Source organism: Crocodylus siamensis, chromosome 5, assembly GCF_052110815.1.
Source record: "Crocodylus siamensis isolate JL-2025a chromosome 5, ASM5211081v1, whole genome shotgun sequence".
NCBI lineage: Eukaryota > Metazoa > Chordata > Crocodylia > Crocodylidae > Crocodylus > Crocodylus siamensis.
Window position 1 is genome coordinate 110,763,987 of NC_143399.1, and position 24,713 is coordinate 110,788,699.

At 42.3% G+C, this 24,713-nt stretch overlaps 1 protein-coding gene across 1 annotated transcript in view; it reads left to right on the forward strand.

Annotated features, from left to right (window-relative positions):
- LOC149864446 (cadherin-6) overlaps positions 1–24,713 on the forward strand; it is a 131,780-nt gene that overhangs the window by 72,031 nt on the left and 35,036 nt on the right. The gene's annotated exons all lie outside the window — the stretch shown is intronic.

Below are 24,713 nucleotides of genomic sequence, written 5' to 3' on the forward strand. Positions count from 1 at the left end.
CCTACAGAAAAAAACAAGATGTGAAAATTCAAACAAAAATGACTATTATTGGCATCTGCACATTTTAGCACATTTAATACATTTTTTTTTGTTGGCAGAAGTTTCCTTCACTATTTATTTTTCCAGCTTATAACTAACACTGTGATTTATTCTTTGTTTCCCGTTTTCTGTTACAAAATACCATTACTGTTTGTTGACTTAGAGAGGCCCAAAAGTAAAGATTATTTTGCTCATTCAGTGCAGCTATTTAAAGGGTTTCAGATTTATCCTGATGCTTTTTGTCTCCAGTGTTAATGCACATTTGCTGGGTTAGAATCTGCACCCTGTCCTGCGAAAGTAAAGCACAGAGCCCAGGAAATAGGAAGGCTTAGGTGGCTCTTACGTGGCTTCCTAATTCTGAGCTGTCCCAGGTTCCACTCTGTCATCAGCAAAATGTTGACAGCATTAGGACGTGTTGAAATAACATCAACCTCTGGCTGACTTTCTATGGATACCAGCTGTTCCCAGAACCTCTGCAATACTGTGTGCCACTCAGCTGAACCCCACATTCCCACCCCCTACTTTCTGTCATGCACATTTAAGCACACAACACACACAATCCAGGAGGAGAGAGGGCAAAAATGGCCTTAAGCCTAGGGTTGCCCTGGAGTCTCCAGGAATTAGATATAAATCTCCAGGAGACTGCTGAAAGTGATAGGGCAGTCATTAAAATAAACATTAAATGTTAAATCCAATGTGTGCAGTAGTCCAGTGGATTTTTAAAATGTAATAGTAATGTGCATTTACCTTCCTGATGTAGTCATGAATTTTATTACATCATGTAATGAAGGCCCCCGGAATAGATACAAACAGAATTGGCAACCCTACGTAAGCCACCTTTGTGCCCATCCAATCCTGATCCAGTCTCAGCATACCAACTATACTGTGGCTTGCAAAAGGGGTTGTTAAAAGGGAGCCTGTCCATCACAGTATCTGTTCTAAGGTACTTCTCCCACAGCTGGATACAGGGCTTTTAGGAATATTTTTTATCTCACCCTTCCGCCTCACCCACAGTGTTTTATGTGTTTTTCAAAGCACTGTGCAAACATTAGGTAATTACAGTAATCTATTTACTGCCCTTGTGAAGTAAGCATTATCATCAGCCTTTTATAGAGGAGGTAAGGGATTCACAGAGAGGTTAACTGACTTGCCTATAGCCACACACAAAAATAAATACAAGTGGAAGGATTAGAAAACAGCAGTTCTGAATGCCTAAACCCTTGCTCAGGCTACTAGACCACCTGCCTTTTGCTTTGACAGGCTAAGTACTTGTCTGTCTGGTAAGAGATAGAACAAATGCCATAGGCACTTCTGCACTTCCTTTATTCTTCAGCTTCATCATTCATATTTTATGTCCCACTACTTGACTTTCCCAACTGCCCTTCATTCCCATATTGAATTGCACACACATACACATGCTTGTCTTATATTCCTCTTTGAAAGATTTACTGGCATTGATAGAAGTTCTCTGTACTGCCGGTCTCTGTGGAATAGAGATAACTTTGAAATGAGGGACAGTTGAGAGGTTAGAGGCAAAGGAAGAGAATCTAGAAACATCTTCTGAATTTCAAAGTGTTGCAGTTGCACAAGGAAGGCAGATAATGAGAAAAAGGGTGGGGCAGGTGGAAACACGATTCAGAGAAAGAAGGGGCAGGCAACTTAAGGACCTCTGGTATCTTTGATGCTTGTTATTATGGATCTATTTAGTGCAGCTGTCCGAGAGTCTAGATACATAGCACACATTTGTAAAAGCAATGTCAATACAATAGCAGAGCCCGCAAGCAGGCTTATAGGTCATCTAAAGCAAACCATAACTCCTCCAATTCCAAAGAGTATTTCTCAAATCCACTTTCTGATTCTGGTCAATTAGCTTTTTCAATCAATCCTTCTCAACCTAGAGAAGCCTTGAAAAATAAGTCTTGGTGTTTCAGACCCATGTGCTATTATTTTATCCCTGTTGAATGTGATCCTCTGTATTCACTTCTTGTTTTTTCACTTCTTCGTTTTTTTTAATCTATCATTTTCTAAACTAAATTAATTCCACCAGCCACATGCAGATGAATTACCCAGTATATTACTTGCATTTTATGCCATAACTTGCTCAACAGAGGAGGCGTCTCAAAATTTTTCTGGGCTCTGTAGGTGTGCTCTAGTGTTTCTATAAATCATACACCAAAGAGATTTTCAAACTGTAGTTTAGAGACTACTGCTGATATGCAGACCACTTCTGTCTCAAGTAGTCCGCTTTATGCTAGCATCCAACCACTTCACAGTCTTTTATGTATGCATCCCCCTGTGAGTAGGGAAGTGCTATTATCTAGTTGACAGTTGGGAATGGAGGCAAGGAAGCCTTAAAGATTTGTCTACCCCACCTCTGTGATGCATCTGAGAGTGTATCCATGAAGTGTGCCCCACTCACTCATTTCTACTCTGTGTGTGCGATGGACACGAAGACCTCAGCATAGTGCTGAATAGGGGAGTGCAAAATTCACCTGACTCAGGCTGTATTCAGGCCATATTCAATTTGGATTTGTATTCAACCTGAATCAGGGACGTTGTTTTGATTTGTTGATTCAGATCACTGTCCCCGATTCAATTCAACCCAATCCGAATCTGAAGGTTTGATGCTGATTTGGAGATTTAGCGATTCAGCCATAGACACAGCTTTAAATGCTTTTTCTACATACCTTGAGGTACCAGAGTGGCTCATGAATGCTGCAATGCTGGGGCAGATGAAGCATCCCATAGGAGCACGGGGGGCAACCCCCGTGCGCTCGGCAGCAAGCCTGGAAGTGGACTGGAAGTCTGCTGCCGAGCGCACTGGGGAGTGCCCTGCACTCCTGTGGGATACTCCATCCGCCCCACCATCACAGCATTCACGAGTCGCCTGGTACTTTGAGGTATGTAGAAAAATCATTTAAACTGTGTCTATGTCCACATTGCCAAATCTTTCCAAATCTCTCCAAATTGATTTGGAGAGTTCTGATTCAATTTGGAGAAATTAAAGGGTCTCGTGATTCGATTTGGATTCAGAGATTCAGTCACCAATTCTCCACCAAACTGAATCAGGGACTGAAGCCTTGCACAGCCCTAATGCTGAGCATATCTTGATAACCATGACCAAATTGGAGTCTCAGAGATGGTCTAGATACATGCTCATGGTTATTCTAAGGTGGCAACCATGCAACATTTTGGGGAGTGGATGAAGGTACAGGGAGGAGACAAGATTAGCACTGATACAGTGGCAGTGTAGACTTGTCCAATGTGAATTGAGGGTATGCAGGAAGTCTGGGGAAAACCATGGAAACAAATGTGGGTGTCCAGAGTCCTAGTCCAGTGCCCTGAACACTGTATCATCCTTCTTCCACCTCATGGAGCAGGCTCATTTTACACTGCTGCTTCTGATTTCCAGCTACAAAAATACACCAGAAAACATCCAAACTCATGTATGTGTTGCTCCCCCATACTTAACATCACACAGTGCATGGAAAAAGTTCATGGCTGCAGAAGGCATTCCTCTAAGTTACTTAAATTGTAAGCTCTTTGGGACAAGGATTGTCTTTTTATTCCCTGTTTGTATGGTGCTTAGCCTAAACAGAGTCTTAGCCCATACAGTAAGTAGTGTCATATATATGGTACCTGCAAGTAGTATGATTTCTAAACAATAAGCAGTCCTTCTTTGAAACTCAAACTTCCCTCCATTGACAAAATCAAATGTTATTCTAGTCTAAGTTACTGAAATATATTCAGTGTGAGGCTTAAGGAAACTTTGTTTAAAGAATAAGTTTCCTGACACTGCGATTTCCCTCCTCTGCTGTTGTGGCTATTTCTCTTCTTTGGGGACCCTGGTTCAATCTGGGGGAATAGCAGATTGAAAGCTTTGGCCAGTCAGCATAACATTTCAAAATGTAAACTGAAAATGTGTTGTGATGTGAATAGCTGCTATCCATCTCAGTGCACTAATGCAGACTGCAACTAGCAGATGATTCCCTTTGCTTTCACCATTAATGTGATGAAACAGAAACATCAGCACGCACTGCAAATACTTCAGTGTTCAATGGAGCTTGTATGTCATGAGCGTCTGAGATGGCAGATGAACAAAAGTAAGAATGCAACCCTCAGGAAAGGAGTGAAACAAGAAGCAGCAATTCTCTCTCTCTTCCCCCTGTCCCCTCCTTTTTTTAATCCTATGGAAAAAGAAGATCAACAAAGTTGTGGAAGAATAGAGTGGTTGTGGGGACTGAGAAATAAAGTTATGTCAGAGAGGCAGGAGAGAACATTTTGGGAAATATTTTTTTTCTGGAACCAGCCTGAACATTGCTTTGGTTTCCTTTTTGAAATAAAATAATAGGTTAACATGTTTTTTGAACACAACCCTTCTACCCACTCCACCCCCCACAGTTTGCCTATGAAACAGAAGCATCACATTTTTAAGGTATTCTGCTGAGGAATACCTTGGCATTCAATACTGTGCTCCCATTCACATTATTCCAAGATCTCCAGTGAGAATAAACCCTCATTCCTAGACCATGAAATACTGGATTCTTATCCATCATTAGCCTCAAAGTAAATCTTGCTCCTCCTGCATCCTGAGAAATGTGACTGGAGAATATTTGGTTGGAGGGAGAAGAATTAAGGGTGGTATTGGCATGGAAATTCTGCTAGGAATCAGGGCTTGCTTTCAAGCTCATGGCCTTCTTAACAGACAGTCTAGGCCTCCTACAGGACCCTGGAGATCTGTCCTGTTCCCAGTTTCAGGAATCTCTCACAGTTTTTCCTGCAAGGGAACAATGAAGATGAATGTGAGATTGTGAAAAACATTTCTCCTTTTAGCTTTTGATGTAGAAATGAGTAATCAGGTCTGTACTGTTTGCACGCAAATAGCATATTAAAAATTGAACCAGAAAAAAAAAAAAAAACTTGTGGCTCTGAAAACCCTGTGCCTTCAGGAACTTGGATTTTAAACCAGACATGGATACTCACATGTTTGAGTCCATCTCTCTCTCTAACTCTGTTTCATATATATTATATATAATACGCACACATACTTCTGGACATGATTGTCAGCATCAAGCACTCAGACTATCAAGGGGTCACCTTTGTCAGTAAGCAAAAGATGAGAGTTTGCTTTCAAGTGCATCCATCTGGGAATAGTAAGAGGCTGTTACCTGCTGAAGGAGCCTGATGTTTTATTCAACCCTCTCCCAGTAAAAAAACATTTCTGTATTTTTAGGTCATGGGGTTGCTTTTTATTTATGGTTTATCTTTACGAGAGAGTTCCCCCCATGAGGAAAGAGGTTCTTACTGAAATAAATATATGTATTTTTTCATCTAAACCTATTAAACCATGCGAACTCATAGAGAAATTAAATTATAATTGTTGAAAGACTTGCTCATAGGCACATGTCTGATTTTTAAGGCCTTTTTGGGGGTAGGGGGAAGAGAGACATTTTGTGAACAGCAACTAGTTTTTGAATTAAACAAATCAGCTCTAACTGATTTAAAGTGAAAGATTTGAGGAATAATTCTGACATCTAGTAAACACAAAAAGATGTTCCAGGCAAGCGTGATGAGACAGCAGAAGAAATCTAGCTTGGACATACAATATAAATTATTTGAATTCCATATCACTCATCTCCTAAATTAGAACATTGAGAACCAGATGCAGCAAAAACATCTTAAACATGTGAATAAGTGTATGTTAGATCAAGCTCCAAAAGAAGCTGGAGGAGGTATTCTTGCTGCCCTGTGCCTGCAAAGCCACCCTTTTAAATACAGGGCTACATATAATTCACATTAAATTCCATTGGCTACAGTGAGCTGTGATCAAATCCATGAAACAAGTACTGTATGCAAAATAGAGGAGCATTGCTTCGGACACATGTGACTGACTATTTTGCTCCTGCTTCTGTGGGACTTTATGAACAATGGGATATAGTATATGTGCCTCTTCTCTAGCAGGAATCTTTTCTAACAGAGAAGAAAATAGAGCACAGTAAAGAAAAATTATTAATCTGCAGAGGAAGTAAATAAAATGTGAATATCCAGACAGATATTTCTTTTCCACATGTGGACTGTGGACTGTTTTGCTTATCCTTTAGTTGTGTGAAAATGGCAGGACTATTTAGTTTCCATATTGAAAAAATGGAATATAAGAATTAGGCATACTTAAGCTAAATGTCTGTCTCCCTCAGAGATGGATCTAAAGGAAAGATTTTTCAAGGTACAAATGGCAGTGAGTTGTAAACTGTTCTCTGAGTGAAAGTCATAGGACATTCAATGCTTGTATACGATTTGTATACTGAAACATCTTCTCATTAGGATATAATATATCATAGAATCATAAAATATTAAGCTTGAAAGGGACTTCAAGAGATCATCTAGTTGAAACCTCTGCTCAAACCAGGACCATCCCTAACTAGATAACAGGGCTGTGAGAAGCTTTGGTCCCTGATTCAATCTGGTGGAGATTCAGCCCAATTCAGTGGCTGAATCTCTGAATCTGAATCAAATCAGAGGACCCTTTAATCTCCCTGAATCAAATTGGAACCCTTCAAATCGATTTGGATAGATTCAGAAAGATTCAGAGATTTGGACATAGAGGCAGCTTTAAATGTTTTTGCTACATACCTCTAGGTAGCAGGGACTTCTGCATGCTGCAATGCTGGAGCACATGGAGTATCCCACAGGAGCACAGAGTGCTCCCCAGCGCGTTCAGTAGCAGACCTGGAAGTGGACCAGAAGCACTTCTGGTCCACTTCCAGGTCCACCGGGGAGCACACCAGGGGGCCTCCTTTCCCCCTCCTGGCTCAGCAACTGGTGCTTTCTCGGTCTGGGGGAGGCACCTGGGGTACCCCTGTGGCCAATCACTGAGCTGGAGGGGGTATCCAGCACGCTTCCTGGAAGACCTGGAAGTGGACCAGAAATAATACTTCCAGTCCACTAGCAGGTTCACCACTGAGCACGTTGGGGGCACCCCTGCACTCCGTGGGATGCTCCATGCATGCCAACGTTGCAGCGATTATAAGCCACGCCTGCTACTTCAAGGTATTTAGAAAAAACATTTAAAGCTGTGTCTATGTCTGAATCACTGAGTCTCTGAATTAGTATTGAATCTTCAGATTTGGATTCATCTGAATTAAATTGGGGACAGTGATCTGAATCAACAAATCAAATCACTGTCCCTGATTCGGCCCGAATCCAAATCCAAATCAAATACGACCCACTTTGCACACCCCTACTAGATAATCCCAGCCAAAGATTCATATATCTGGGTCTTAAAAACCTCTAAGGATGGAGATTCCACCACCTCTCTGAGTAGCCTGTTCCAGTGATTTACTGCCTTCTTCATGAGAAAGTTTTTCCTAATATCTAACCTAAACTTCCCTTGGTCCATCTTGATACCATTGCTCCTCATTCTCTCATCTGCCATTACTGAGAGCAGTCTAGCTGAAGGCTGTTATTAAACCCCTCCCTTAGTCATAGTTTCATAGTTTCATAGTTGGTAGGGTTGGAAGCGACCTAAGCAGATCATCAAGTCCGACCCCCTGCCATGGGCAGGAAAGGATGCTGGGGTCAAATGACCCCGGCTAGGTGATTGTCTAGCCTCTTTTTGAGATTCTCAGTGTAGGGGTGAGTTGGTTCCAGCTCCTACCTGCCCCGACAGTGAAGTAGTGCCTCCTGATGTCCAGCGTGAATCTACTCTCAGTCAGCTTATGGCCATTATTCCTTGTTACTCCCGGTAGTGCTTTGGGGAGCAGGGACTCTCCCATTGCCTGCTGGTCCCCCTTAGCAAGTTTGTAGGCAGCTACCAGATCCCCTCTCAGCCTTCTTTTGTGGAGGCTGAACAGGTTCAGGTCCCGTAGCCTCTCCTCATAGGGCCTGCCCTGCTGCCCCCTGATCATACGAGAGGCCCTCCTCTGGACCCTCTCAATGCTATCCACATCCCTCCTGAAGTGCGGTGCCCAGAACTGGACGCAGTACTCCAACTGCAGCCTGACCAATGATGCATAGAGGGGGAGGATCACCTCCTTGGACCTGCTTGTGCTGCACCTATGGATGCATGACAAGGTGCGGTTAGCCTTCCTGACAGCGTCCCCACCTTGGCGGCCCATGTTCATCTTGGAATCAATAGTGACTCCAAGATCCTTTTCTACCTCTGTGCTGACAAGAAAGGAGTTTCCCATTCTGAAGGTATGCTGCTGGTTCTTCCTCCCCAGGTGCAATACCTTGCACTTGTCCATATTGAAACCCATCCTATTCTCATCCGCCCACCTCTGTAACCTGTAAGTCTTCCCTCCTCCAGACTAAATAACTCCAGTTTCATCAGCCTCTCCTCAGAAGTCCTATTCCCCAGGCCCCTAACTATTTTTGTTGCCCTTTGCTAGACTCTCTCTAATTTGTCCACAGCCTTTCTGTGGTGGGGGGCCCAAAACTGGGCACAGTACTCCAGATGTGGCCTCATCAGTGCTGAATATAGAAGAATAAACACTTCCATCAATCTGCTGGTAATGCTTCTATTAATGCAGTCCAATATGCCATCAGCCTTCTTGGCAACAAGGGCACACTGTTAGCTTATTGTCCACTATAACCCCAAGGTCCTTTTCTGCAGAGCTGCTGATAAGCCATTCAGTCCCCAGCCTCTACCAGTGCATGGCATTATTATATCCTAAGTTCAGGACTTTACACTTGTCCTTATTGAACTTCATGAGATTTCTTTTAGTCTAGTCCCCCCATTTGTCTAGGCCTCTGTGAATCCTAGTCCTACACTCCAGCATATGTACTGCTTCATCCAGCTGAGTGTCATCTGCAAACTTGCTGAGGGTGCTCTCCATCCATCCAGCTAAACATATCGAAGAACACTTCCATAGGACCAAACCCTGGGGCACTCAACTTGATACCGGCTGCCAACTAGACATCGAGCCATTGATTACTACCCTTTGAGCCCAATGATCCAGCCAGTGTTTTGTTCATCTTACAGTCCAGTCATCCAACTTGTACTTCCTTGGCTTGCTTCCAGAGATGTTATGCGGACCATATCAAAAGGTAGATGTCATCTTCCTGGACTTTAAGAATGACTTTGACAGTGTTTCCCACCACATTCTGTTTAAAAAATGAGGCATTGATACCTACACAGTCAGATGGGTGGAAAATTGACTAGATGGTCGCACCCAGAGAGTGTTGGTGGATGGCTCATTTTCGACCTGGAGGGATGTGGGCATTGCAGTTCCCCAGGGCTCGGTCCTTGGGCCTGTACTGTTCAACATCTTTATCAGCGATCTGGATGTGGGTGTGGAAAGCATGCTGTCCAAATTTGCTGATGATACCAAGATGTGGGCCAAGGTAGGCATGCTGGAGGGCAGGGACAGAATCCAGTCAGATCTAGACAGGTTACAGAGGTGGGCAGATGAGAATAGGGTGGAAATGAATGCAGAGAAGTGCAGGGTACTGCATCTAGGGAGAAGGAACAAGCAACACACCTATAGGCTGGGGAATACCCTTCTTGTCAGCACAGCGGCAGAAAGAGATCTTGGAGTCACTGTCGACTCCAGGATGAACATGAGCCACTAATGTGAGGAAGTGGTCAGTAAGGCTAACTGCACCTAGTTGTGCATCTACACATGCATCACAAGCAGGTCTAGGGAGGTGATCTTTTCCCTCTATGCGGCGTTGGTCAGATCACAGTTGGAGTACTGCGTCCAGTTCTGGGTGCCGCACTGCAAAAGGGAAGTGGCTAGCATTGAGAGGGTCCAGAGAAGGGCCACTCACATGGTCAAGGGGAGCAGGTCAGGCCCTATGAAGAGAGGCTGAAGGGCCTGAATCTATTCAGCTTCCACAAAAGAAAGCTGAGAGGGGATCTGGTGGCTGTTTAGTAACTCACTAGGAGAGACCAGCAGAAATTCCGTGAGGCTCTGTTCCCCTGGGCACCACTGGAGGTTACTACCAATAACGGCCACTAATTGTTAGAGAGCAGGTTCAGGCTGGACATCAGGAGACATTACTTTACAGTTAGGGCTGCCAGGCTCTGGAATGGGCTCCCAAGTGAGGTGGTGCTCTTTCCTACCTTGGGGGTCTTCAAGAGGAGGCTGGACAGATATTTGGCTGGGGTGCTATGACCTGCCCGGGACAGGGGGTCAGACCTGATGATCTGTTTAGGTCCCTTCTGACCTTAAGCACTATGAAACTATGAAAAGCTTTGCCAAAGTCAAGGTAGCTGGCCAGTATGATGATCCACTGCTCTCCATGCATCCACAGAACAAGTCGTCTTGTCATAGAAGACAGTCAGGTTGCTCAGGCATGACTTGCCCTAAGTGAATCCATGCTGACTGTTCCTAATCACTTTCTTCTCCTCTTTGGGCATTTATACACATACATTTGTCTGCTCCAACACGCCGGGAATATGGCTGGTGCGCAAGCTGGTATGCCCAATGCTGTGTCACATACATTTGGATAATTACTACAAAATGCACGAGTGCTGAGAAAATGGTGGTGGTGCACTTTTGAACTAAAACACCTTCGATGTGTTTTAGTTCAAAAGTGTGCTGCTGCCATTTTCTTAGCACTGACATGCATTTCGCTGCTTATATAAATGTATGTGTTGCAGCGCTGGACACTTTTAAAAGTGCCTGGCACTGCGGCACAGGCATGTGTGCAAATGCCCCAAGTGCTTAGAAAGGGATTCCTTTAGGACCTACTCCATGATTTTTCTGAGGACTGAAGTGAGTCTGACCAATTTGTCATTCCCCAGATCTTCCTTCTTCCCTTTCTTAAAAATGGGCACTATACTTGCCCTTTTCCAATTGTCTGGGACCTCGCCGGATTACCATGAGTTTTTAGAGATAATAGTCAGCAGCTCTGCAATCACATCAGCCAACTCCCTCAGCGCCCTCAGGTATGTTGCTTCCAGTCCTATGGACTTGTACACATCCAGCTTTTCTAAATAGTCCGTAACCTGTTCCTTTGCCACAGTTGGCTGCTCACTTCCTCTGCAAACTGTGCTGCCCAGTGCAGTAGTCCAGGAGATGACCTTGCCTGTGAATACTGAGGTAAAAAGACATTGAGTAAATACTTCAGCCTTTTTTGCATCACATGTCAGTAGGTTGCCTCCCGCATTCAGTAAAAGACCAGACTTCCCCTGATATTCCTCTTGTTCCCAGCATATTTGTTGCTGACACCTCTGCTGACTATCTGCACCACGAGAAGGTGACAGCCTCCTCTGATCTTCTGTTCTTCCCCCTTTCTGCACAGAGTAGAGCAGAGGGGGGTTGTCTTGGACTTGACTTCTTCATCATACTGGCCAGCCACTGTGCTGATGTGCCAGGGGAACACGGGCTGTGTGTTGCAGAGGACCAGAACAAAGTAAATGTGTCTCAATGTGAGAAGAAAACTGATATACCATGACTCCCTGAGTCATGCACTGGGCTTCCACAACTATATATGTATGGGGCTGTGACAAAGCCATAATTCAGACCTCATTTAATTTGCACTGCAGTGCTACAACCCTCCATTATGCAGTTGGTCTTTGTATAAACTTAGACAGAACACCGTCTACCCAAGACTTTCAAAGCACTATGTAGGCACAAAAGTAGCATACCTGGGAGTTGGGTAGACACAGGAGAAAATGGAGGCACTAAAAAATGACAAAGCCAAGATTATACAAGAACACTGTAGCAAAGTCATTAATGAAACGTAGTTGTCCTGTATTATAATACAAGTCTCTCATTGCATAACATGTATTCTGTCAAGCAGACACCCAAAAATGTGCTCCATTTCTTGTTTGCATTGTTGTTGTTAACAGACAAATAATCAGTGATACTTTAAACTAATTGTCCTATTTAGCCTTATAGATTCACACCTGAATGCACTAGCTGAATATTTGGTTGTGATGCTAAATTTACAGTGATGAGAAAATCTTTCTGTCTCCAAAAATAAAATGACTTTACGCTTTTTATGGCTTTCAACTCTGGAGAGCTTTGGATTTTCATTCCTGATCACTGAAGTGTATACACTAGGTAATAAAATCTTTTTTTTTTTTAAATCTCTCCTGGTCTTTCCCCTCATCTATAGGTATAACAGAGAGAATGCTTAATACCCAATACTTGATTTAACAAGTTTGGGAATGGCATCATAACTCTGTTGTTATACTTTTTAGCAACTAAATGTTGATGCCCTAACTAAAACTCATCTATAATATATGCTGTTTATGCAACACTGTATTAATAATGAAGAAAGAGACTGCAGTAAAAATGACAAAGACCTGTCAAGTATTGAAAAACTAGTTAAAGAGTCCTGGTCTCAGTCTTGGCTCAGTCTTGCTATTAAAAGCAATGAAATCCTTTTTTATTCCAGGCGTTGGAGGATCTCTCCTGCACTGATAGATTAAAAACTGGCTAAATGATAGATTACTTGTAAGTGATGACATCAGCCTGGGAGGTTCTAGTGTTATTGCATGCTATCCTATTCAATTATATTCAATGCAGTTCAATAATAGTGCATTCAGTCTTGCAGACAAAGATGTAACAAGATCTGGGGTCTGGAAGCTGAAACTAGAGAAATTCAGGCTAGAATATGAGTAAAATTAGCCATTGGGGTGGCTTACCTAAGGAAGTAATAGATTCTCTGTTACTTTAATTCTTTAAACCAATGTCTTTGGGCACGTCTACATGTTGCCCTACATTGCCATAGCAACACACTATGTCACTGCACAGTGTGCTACAGTAATGTAGTGATCACATGAGTCTACACGTGATCAGCAGCTTCTTTGCTGTAACAGTACGCTTCCCCATTTTAGTGCACCGCTACAGCAAAGTAGTAGCAAAAACTAACTGTGAGCCACACGCGCAGCACAGTGTGGGTGGTGACTGTGCCATGCTTTAGTACTTCCAAAAGGAAGTACTAAAGCTCAGTGCCTTAGCAACATTGCTGTACAGCGACATGTAGACATGCTCTTTGTGAAATCTATGCTATAGTTAAATTAAACATTATGGGTTTGATATAAGAATTACTGAGCGAAATTCTGTAGGCCCATAAATGTTGGAGACTGGATGACCTAAAATGATCCCTTCTGGTCTTAATAGCTATAAATCCCATGGCGATATAAAACTGTTGGCTTAAGGATGTAGATAAAGAAATGGTGAAAAAAAGGCCAAGGGGGGACAGATTTAAGGAAGACAAAAGAAAGGAAAGGGGATCTAATGTAAGGGAGGGTAAGATATCATTGAAAATGGAGATAAATGTTTAAGAGAAAAGAGAAGAGAATGTCGTCAGTCTACCCAATATAAAAGAACAAAATATTGAAGGGAAAGATAGATAGTAGGAAACAAGTGGTTTGGGAAAGTGCTGAAGATGGGCAAAATCCTGAAAGAGAAAAAAATATTTTAAAGAGAAAAGCAGTGCACAAAGGGAATGGCCTTAAGGACAAACCAGACTTGCAGAGCATAATACCTGCCTCCCTCATACAGGAGAAATGAGGATTAGTTAATGTTTGCACAGCACTTAAAGCCTGGAGGTAAAAAAGAGTTACTTAAGTGCTAAATATTGTTATAATTCCTTAGAAAGATTATTGACTGAAGAAAAACAAACACTGAAAAAGACAGGGAAAATACACTAAGCTACATAACAGAAGGAAGGGAAACAGAAAATAAAATGAAGAGCAAACAAAAGAAAAATAATTGGCCAAATGCATCCAACTCCATTAAGTCACTACTGAGTGACTTTGACCCAGTAAGCTTAAGCTCTCTCCTTTATAGATATATGTTTATGTAATGAAATACACATACATATTTCATTTAAAATGTTAGGGGATAGGGATACGCAGGTAGATTGGGCTTGGGGAATGGGTTTGTGATTATAAAGGGTTTGATAAAGCTGTGTGATGCACAGAAGTACCAATATTTAATCATTTCTTCAAGTTTTAAAGTATAAACCTTATTCCCTCCCAGTATTTTGAATATTTATCCCATGCATTGAAAATCACACCATGAACAAAAGTATTTTCTGTGGGTATGATATCTTGAACCAGGGGTGGGCAAAATACAGTCTGGCCCACAGTGGGTCCCTCAGCCTGGCCTGGCCCAGGCACCATCCAACCCATGGAACATCCTGCCGCCCCCAAGCACACAGCAGGGCTGGGGCGGATCCATGGCTGGACTCCATTGCTATGCAGCCTGGGCAACAACAGCTTCTTCTTCTGCCGCTAACCCTAACCCCATGAAGCCTGGCAGGCACCCAGCACCGGGCTAGACCTGGACGCACAGCCTTGGCCCCGGGCTGCCTCATGCCCGCTCTGGACATGCCCACCCACAAAGAGTGGCAGCAGCTGGACAGAAGCTGCTGCTGGGCGTGGGGGGAAAGTGGCATCTCCCCCTCACGAGTGCTGGGCCCTTCTTGCTGCAGACTCCCAGAGCACACACCCAGGCTGCCCTGCAGTTCCTCTCCACTGCTGTCACCACCGCCACCAGCACCACCTCTGGGCTGCCCAGCAGGGCAGTAGTGGCAGTAGGACAGAGTGGCAGGGAACCCCTGGAATAGGCTCCAGGTGCCCACAGCAAGAAAGACCCAGCAGTGGTGAAGAGAAGGCGGCCACTTTTCCCCCACATCCAGCAGGAGCTTCTGCCCAGGTGTCACCACTGTTCATCATGGGCGGGTGGGCCTGGAGCAGGCGTACAGCAGGCCAGGGGTGGACCAGATTTGGGGCATGAGTCCTGGTTGGTCCAGAGTGGGCATGGAGTGGGCTGGGGCCGTGTGCTCATTCCTGCTGGGCACTGGTGGTGGTGGTGGTGGTGGCAGGAAGGAGCTGCAGGGTGCGTTGGCTCTGGGCTGTTGTGGTGGGGATGGAGTGCTGTCCCCAAAACCACCTATGTGGTCCACAGTCACAAATAATTGCCCACCCCTGTCTTAAACAATAACGACAAAGAGGAGAAAATTGTGGCCTGCCTGGAAGGCTATCAAACCTGGGCTGAACTTTATTTCCTCAATCCAGTCACATGACAGGACTAAAAAACACAGGTATTCTAGTCCCATGCAAAGGCATAAATAGTAATTTTGGTTCCTAGGCAGGAACACAAGGGTGAAAGGGGAGCCAATGCCAGAGGGCAGGAGCAAGAAGTGTGCCAAGTTCTGGTGCTCATGACCTCTCTAAATCATTTGTTCCACCTTACTCATGTTCAGGGGCAGCACCAGTCTCTTCCCAGTGGGACAGGTGGGCCAGGGCTGGGCAGGCCAGGGCTGGGCACACCACACCTCCGCGGGCAAGAATGGGGCAAGCTCAGGTACGTGGGGTGGGCAGGCAGTAGTGGTGGTACTGGGAAGGGTGGCTATAGGGTGGGGGTTAAGGTGAATTTGGGGATGGCTAGAGCCCCCCAGCACTGCTCCTGCTTATGCTACTGGTCACATGGCAGTAGTTATAAGTGTTTATTAGTCTAATGACTACTATTATACATTTTGTATTTTGTTTTCTTTTTTTGTTTTGGAAGTTAAATATCACCATCTTTCCCCTTCTCAGTTTGCTTTATGAGCATATGACCACATCCAGTTATGTTACCCAGTCATGTTCTATCAGTTATCAGCTGTTCAGTACTTGAGTTCTGCAATCCAGAACTTTTTTTCCTTTATTTTTATTTTTTTTCCTCCCCCCAGCCCCTTAATTCTGATCAACAATGAGGTGGTTATGTATATTTGTGTCAGTGCATGGAGAAACAGAAAGTCAGCATCATTCCTAGTTTTGTTTAGATATTCTCTGATCCTCCTGTAGGACTAATTCTTAGAATGAACTTACTACAGATGGAATAGTAATTGCTATTTACTGTGTCTGATAAATAGCCCTTCTCCTCTTTGCAAGGATGTTGCTTTTTTTCCCTGCTGGAATTCCTGTCATATGGTTCCTCTGTAAACACTTCAGGGTTAATTGTCTTAGATTCAGAAGCTTGCTAGATCTTGGCATTAATATTTTCACTTTGCCTATTACTCTCTGAAGTGGTGATCCTAATAAAGCATTTTTAAGTTGCATTGTTATATTCCAGTCATGCAAATTATTGGATCCGTTGAATCCTCAGAGATTTTTTATTATTGGATTTTTGCACTGAGTTTTCTGCTAACCCAACTGGTTCTACACAGAAGGTACGTGATGCAGTGTCCTTGAACTATCAAAGGGACATACCAAAATAAACCTTTCATGAACCATGGGCCATTATCTGTTATTAAATCAACAGGACTCCAGTAATGACCAAACTGTAGTTTACAGCATGTTGCTATATCACTATTTAATTTGTTTTGTTGAACCTTAATTTATATTATAAAAATGAAACGGGAAAAAAATACCCAAAGGAACATTAATACAAAAATAGGAGAGCATATTCCTATGAACTTCCATGGAGCAGCAGGCTTACACCCAGAGCAAGCAGGAATCATGTATGGTCTCATCACTGGGATCTTTCTCATTACATTCAATTTCTTTTTATATTGTATGTCGCATTGGCATGTTTTCTCTCTAGTATTGTACTTTAACATGCATAGCTCACATGCATATCCTACTTTTCTATGATCCTTGGAGAACTTTCCAAAAAAGTCAGACACTTGGCTGGCATGGTTTAGCTGGGATACTCCTGCTCTAAGTCAGGGGCTGAACTAAATGATCTTATAAGGTCCTTTCCAGCCATTCTTTCATATGATTCCAGGATCTGTTCAGAATGTTACACAGAAAGAACAGAGTGGAAGGGAGGAGGGGAATAACAGAAATAGGATAAAATATAATTGTACTAAATTTTACTTTGGGCATTTTTACACATGTTCCTAACACAGTGCCAAGCACTTTTAATTAGCGAGCCATGCTAATTAAAATGCCTGGCACTTCACCAGGAGCCAGTGTATTAGTAATGCAGCACATGTCAGCACTGAGAAAATGGCAGTGGTGTGCTTTAAATTAAAGCACATTGAACATGCTTTAGTTCAAAGCAAAGCTGCCATTTGCTCAGCACTGACATGCACTGCACCACTGATACATGTGATGCACAAGGCTGCCAGAGCGTGTTGATTTACATGCTCCAGAAGACTTGATTGAGTCTGCTCCAATGCGCTGGATTTCCAGTGCATCAGAGCAGACTCACCGCATGTGTGTAAGTGCCCTTAGATATTAATCACCAATTATTTCTGCTATAAGAGGGGATTTCAATATTGTGAATGACTGAGAAAGAGAAATGCGCATGTTACTTGCTGATCACAGCGTGGCTATGAGCCATCAATTTGATGTGCTTGTGAACAAAAATGTAGCAGGTTCAATTCTTTCAATGTGTATGTTATATATAAAGTTTCTTTAAATATATATATACATACTATTATATCATAAATATAATACTGTGCATCATATATGCGTACTATATCATATATCCATCATATATATCATATATGTGTATTCATGTAATTCATATATTATATAAATACAATAATTAGAGGTGAACTGATAAGGATTTTCTTGGCTGATGCTAATAGATAATTATTAACCAGCCATATCAGCCAATACCAATTTGATAACCGATCTACAGGAATGCAGCTAAGCAGCATGGAGAGCAGTTCCCTGCAGGCAAGTGTGTGGAGAGGAAGGGGTATATGGGAGGGAAGGGATGTCCAGGACAGACTAAAGCCCCCGTGGTGAGGGAGGGAGTAAGGCAGGGACTCAGGGCACTGCCCAGCCAGGGTAGTGAATGGAGGCATGGCTGGGAGTGGGACAGAGGCACAGGTGGCTTTTCGGGAGATCAGCATCCCGATGCTTAAAAAATGGTGGTAGGGTCACTTGAACTAAAACTCGTCAAATGAGCTTTAGTTCAAGTGCAGCCACCACCATTTTTAAGCGTGGGGACACTTTTAACTAGAGTGGAGCTGAGCAGAGCTCCTCGCCCCCACCCCAGCCCTGGGTTCCATTCACTGCTCCCTGCCCCAGCCCCAGGTCCAATTCACCATCCTGGCTGGTCAGCACCCCCAGCCCTTGCCCCAGTCCTTCTCTTATTGTGGGGGCTTCAATCTTCCCCACTCCCTTTCCCCTCCACAGACTTACCTGCAAGGAGCTGCTCTCCACGCTGCCCGGCTGCATTCTTGGCCTCGTCCATGCATGCGCTGTGCACATGCACACAGTGTCCAGGGGCCCCAGTCAGAAGGCATAATTAATTATATTTATGGGTGAACATTATTGGCTACACTGGCCAAAAAAGCCGATAGACGATAAAGTTAGTTTTCCTTTTATCTCTATCAATCTGATATGCAATGGATATATTGATGCACCTCTAATAATAATGATATAATAAATAATTACATGTATTAATTATATAGTAAATAATTATATATGCATAATTATTTTATTTAAAGATTACAACTATATATGTGCAATTACTATATATGTGTAATCATTTTATTTTTTATTCTATGGGTAGAATTCTCCTACTTTTAAGTCTGGTACATATTACAATCTGAAGGCATCACAGGCTGATTTCTCCACATTTCCAGGAAAATTTAAAAGCACTGTTGCTTTTTCTTTCCATTCTTCTCTTGGTTCTTTTGAAACTTCAGGTGCTCTGTGTCTGCTATAGACTTTAGCCAACGTTTGAAACTAGGAGCTTTAAGTCAGGCTCTTAAATGTAGATATAGACAGCCAAATGTATGGCCTGATTTAAAAAATCCTGAACACTCAGCTTCTCGTGAGCCTATTTTTAGGTACCCATTCTTGAAAATTGTGGCTTATTGCTTTCCAGATATTCTGTAATGACAGTATAATGACAGAGAGAATAAGCTTGCTTTTTGATCTGCAAGACATGAGCTGAGTCAGAGTGACAAAAAACCTCTGTCACAAGGCAAAGATCTACTTACTGCATTTTCCACAATTAAACAAGGCCACTCAATTGGCATCCCATGGGCCCCTGCTGCCATGCAGCAGGGTAGGACCTCATACCACCAGTGCAGTCCCTGCTACAGGGAGCAAAGGGCCATGCACTGCCAGTGTTTCCTGGATGGTGGTGGCAGGAAATCCCAGGGCGGGCTGTCCCCTGCAGCATATGTCCTGCATGGCGCATGGCCCCCAGTCATTCTGAAGTTGGACAACCCTGATCCAAAATATGGAAACTTAGCCTTCCTATGCTCTGAGAGAGGATAATCTTGCCAAAAAATTTTTTGGTATATATGGAACTTTAGAGATTTTAATGGATTCTTTTTCCCCATTACCCAGCATGGCCAACTAGACAGAACATCTGATGCTGGCTTGAGAAGAGAGAAGTTAATGCTGACCAAGATGCCGGGCTCCAGCAGAAAGAGATGGAGTGATGGGATACATGAATGGTTATCAAAGAGAAGCCAGATGTAATTCAAAACCGTTGACAGCAACTAATTTGAGAACTGGGAAATTTCTAGAGTACTGTGCTATGCAGAGGCATAACCGCACAGCTCCATGCCCAAGTCTACTGAGGCAAGAGCTGCTTTTGCACTCCCCAATAAAGGCAGCACCCAGGGCTGTTGCCTTGGTCCTCCCTCCCAGCCAGTTATGCTACTGGTGTTCTGTGGTTCAATCAGTTCATACCTAGACAGCAGTCTGCTGATCTGTATTCAATTTGAAATGAAGTTATTAGCTGGAAAATCATGCACACAAATAGCTCCAGTGCCACTGATTCATTCTGCTAATGACCTACCTGCTCTCTACTTAATATTTCACATACTTGAGTGAATCTTAACTATCAAGTTAAATAAGAAAATAAAAATTAAATCACAGCCAAAACAGCATAGCATTCACCCTTTATAAATACAAATAAACAATGGGATATGACAGGCTGTACATTTCTAGATAATTATAGGTTGATATTAAACTATATAAAGGCCCAAGGTCAACTGACTTTAACCTTTCAAAAAGTGCAGTGACTGCTATGAAATTCAAATGAGTGGGGTGTTCTACTAGTGATATGAAGTGGACTTTAGACTGGATATAAAAGTGTGGAAAACAACATTACCCAGTTCTCACGCATTATAAACAGGAATATGTCTTTAGTGCAAGCTAAAAAGAAAGCCGTTTACTAATGTGCTTAATTATACTATCTAGAAGAGTATAGTAGAAGTGTACCACTCCATACCATCTATGTGTCACTGAGCATAGATTATCTTTTTGTTCTGTATTTATATGATACTTACTGCAATAGGGGCTTGATCCAGCAGAGCAGGTCCCTCTGTTCTGCTTCACTACAAATAATCATAAATACTAACATAATAATAAATCTTATTTTTTTTCCTGGCAATAAGTTTTAAATGAATCCTGAACTCATTATGTTCCCACTGTAAAAAAAAAAATGTGTTAAAAATCTTCCTCTTCATAACATACTTCTTTTAAATACACAACCACTCAGAACTTAATTTATATTTGATCCCTCTGGAACTAAGCTCATTGAGACTTTTCCTTGAATTCACTGGGCAGTGGATGGGAATTTCACTTTCACCAAATAGTTTTCTCTAGAGTGGTGGCCCTTAATATCAGTGCCCTTTAAAATGACATTTTTAAAAAAGTATCAGCACTGACATCTTGTCCAGTTTCCTGTCAGGTCACATGATTTTAGCCTGGCTGGGGGCCTGAGGATCTAGAAACTCCAACCCACTGACAAGGGTGTAAACCCTTTCTGATTTGCCTCCTTACCTCCTGGGGAAAAGTAACCAATCAGAGCTGCCTCTCCTTGTCTCAAAATATAGATGAGGTTTTGAGTATGGGAAGGGTGCTGGAAAAAAAGGAGCTAGCACTCTTTAAAAAAGGTGAGGGGAGTGGAGGAAGATGATCATCTAGAAGCTCCAGATGGGTTTGCTCTCTCCTGTGAAAAATGTGAGAACTTGTTCTCTGCTCTTCCTCTCTCTCCTCTACAATAGCAAAATTAGGAAGAGGCAGAAGGATGGAAGGAATTGTTCCCTTCCTCCACCAACCCAGATGTGGGGAAGGGGTGGTGGTAGCTGCAGGTGGATCAGAGATGTAGCCAGGAGATTGAACTGCTCTGAAAAACTGGAAATTCCATATTATCCAAACAACTGTATCAGAGGCCAGAATTTCCTTACTGAATAAATTTGGGAGAACTGGTAACATGACTGACACACACACACACACTGGGATTGGGGTAGAAGGCATTCAAATATCAAATGACACACTAAATAAGTAGATCTCCCAATTTTTGAGGTCAAACAGGATTTTTAAATTTGGAGACCATCATACTGAAGAGGACATCTGCACACCAAGATAAAGAACAATTTAATAATATGCCCATATGTACCATCAGTAAAGGTTCACAAAAGACACATTTACTTTTTTTCCACTTACTGTGCTGAAATATTTAGCATTTCTGCTCTGTTCATTTACTTTATCGGTAAAATGTGCTGGCATTTCCTTTTTCCTTTACATTAAATGAGGTTATTTATTCAAGATAAACTAAAATATATTCAGGACTCAAGAAAACAAAATGCAATACAGACACTCTGGTTACAACTTTTGTTTATGTCTTTCTTTATGGCATCTTTATATCTTTGCACATATGCCATTGTCATAACTCTTGCTTTAGAGCAGCGTTTCCACTGACATTTCTAAACATGACGCTATTTCAAATTGTAGAAAGTTTTGGAGAAAGTCTACATTTTTAATACTTGTTATTTAATAACCAAAAGAATGTCAAACATAGCTGTTTCCTAGTAACATTTAGAGAAATATATATTTTTTCTATTGATTAAATCTGGATCCACGTTTCTACATGTAAGCCTCCAAACAAAGAAATTTTGGCCCAGGATATTTTTAAGGAAGATGTGACAAGACAGACTGAATAGTTTTTATTTGACAGTGAATCATTAAAAAATGAACCAGATGGTTAAACTTAACAACGGTATTAAAGTGAAATTAGTAAAAGTGTGCCTAGGGCATCATAAAATCTTTTATTTGTTGTTCATCCTCAGTCTTTTCCAATGACTGTGATGGATGATTGCACAGAAGTATCCAAATTAAATTCTGAGTACTGAGCAAATTAATTTACTGTAATATTAATATAAATGTAATTGCTGCTACATTTATTTTTCACAGCGAAAGTACCACCAGAAAATTTCATCCTTTTCCTTACTTTTATGGTGACATTACTCATCTCAGTTGCTATGTGAAGTGTATACCATTGAATAACAGGGTGTGCATCTACACATATGCTTAAACAAATTCATTAGCCTGTTTTAATGTATACTGAAGCATCACTAAAAACCACGGGCATTTATACACGTGATCCAGGAGTGGGCGAAGGTGCTTTAATGAATTCTAGCACATTGGCGCAAACTTGATTAATCAAGTCTGCTGGAGCGTGGCAATTGCTGTACTCTAGCAACCTCCTCTCAGAGCTGCTCTAATTAAAGCGCCATCCCATCCACCCCCAGAGAACATGTAAAAGTGGCTTGAGGTACTAGATTTATGTGCATTAGTTAAAGTACATTCACGCACGTGTAGATGTACTGAGTTCTTTGGTTGGGGACTGTGTGTATGGGAGGGGTAGGGGGAAATGGGATTGTGTTCTTTTTTCAAATGAATTTATACAATCCTGTCCCGAAATAGCTTTCCACTGAGGTACCAATGAGATACAGATATCCTGAGAGTACTGCATTAGATAGAGCATAGGTAAGGTGAAGAACCAGTGTCCTCTGCTCTGCATGTTTAGTCTATAACTTGCTATTACAGAGTACAGGGGAATAGTGGGAATTCTTTTAGAAAGTGGGGTTTAGCACTTGTGGAGTCATGCAATGCATGATCTCACTTCCCCTCCCAAGGATGTCATGTAGAGGGTCTCCACAGGGGCAGTCATGACAGATATGGATGAAGCTAATCACATTACACTAGAATACCCATAAAGTCCCTAGAAGAACTGCTGCAAGTAGCTCTAAATGCATGACCCTGGCACATCAGAATCACATATTTTCCATTATGCTTCTGCATTCCATACTTATCAAAGTCTACTCAGGAACTGGACTAATGGGAATAAAAACCACTGATCACTGACTGGGGTACAATGCTGAAAAAAGGATGCTAACTCTGACAAATTTTCAGTTACAAAGGAAGCTTTGGAGAAAACAAATACACTTACACTAAACTTGGACTTAGAAGACTTATTTTTTGGAGGCGCCTAGTACGCTTCAGTCCAATTGACTTCATCAGGAGCTGAAAGGTCCTACAGGGAACTGAACATTTGACACAGTCTAGTTAATAGCATAGTTCACTGTAGCGTGGATATCTGTGTAGGGACAGATCCTTGGGTGGTGCAAATTTTCATTGTTTCATTGAAGCCATTGAAGGAAATCAAGCTATGACAATTTGCATCCTCGAGGATCTCCCAAGTGTAACAATGTTGTGGTGTACCATAATGTGCGCATCTGGTTAAAGTGAACCTCCTACTATGGCAAAACACAGCTTCACCTTAAAAAAGGCTATTTATTATTACTCATTTTATTCTGGTCAGCATACCACTATGCATGACATTACAATAAACACAAATATATGACTGCCCAGCTCATGTTTTACTGCGTTCCCTCCTCCATTCTTTTCTTCTAACGTAATCTTTGCTTTTTTTTGTTGGTTTTTTTATCTTCCATTTTAAAATTCTTTTATATGGTTAGAGCATCTCTTTTCCTCCTCATATAGGTCACATAAACAGCATATTGCTTCCAGGACATCTTGACACTTAAGAAGAAAAAGAAACAGATTGTTTTTGTCTGGATAAAACTTCTCCCCCAAATAAATGGTCAAGGACAAATGTAGATAACCAAATCTAGAATAACAAATCAGGTTTTCAAATATTCTACTCACAAGGGAATGTTACAAATTTTTCATCCACAAGACAGTTTTCCCTTCTAGTAAATTGACTATTTTTCCCTAACATATAAAAATGTAAGTTATTACAGAAAAGGAACAAAATCAGAACTAAACAGATTTAAAACTACTTCTATTGAAATGTTAGCAAACTGATGCAAGAATTATTTACAGACCTATCCCACAAATTCCTATGGTGCTATCAGGTGCTTCAATAAATCTTTTTTTATGGTGGCACAAAGGCCAAGCAAACATGTCCATACCCCTTGTTACACTACAAATGCCCAAGATTAGGGACCATGATGTAGGCAGTATCTATTTGTGCCATTTTATTTTGGCAGACATCTGTTAGCTTATGATGGGAGAATGCTGTCAGGACAGAGCTGCCTACACTCTCTAGGCCCCCTCTCCAGTCACCCCTGAAACCTCAAAAGTGCCTGCCTGGATTCCCCCATTTGGGATTTCCTAGGTACCTCTCAACACTCTGGTGCAATCCCAGGGTTGGACAATCAACTGATTGGCAGGACCAGCCGCGGGATCATACTGGAGTATCAAACTCACTCCAGTGTAGTCCAGCAGCTGAGACTGCCAATGAGGTGAATGTCTGACCCTGGGACCACACCAGAACGGTGACACTCTCAGCTGATCAGCAGTCTCAGCCCCAGGACCACATTGTAACTAGCTTTCCCCACTTACGGAGACACACCCCAGATATTTTCTGGGATGCATCTTCACAAGGAGGGAACACATTGTCCTTTTTCCTGCAGGATCAATCGGAAATATAAAGGAGGGCATGGGGTTCACAGCACGTCTTAATTTGGCTATGTCTATTTATACCCTAGGGCAT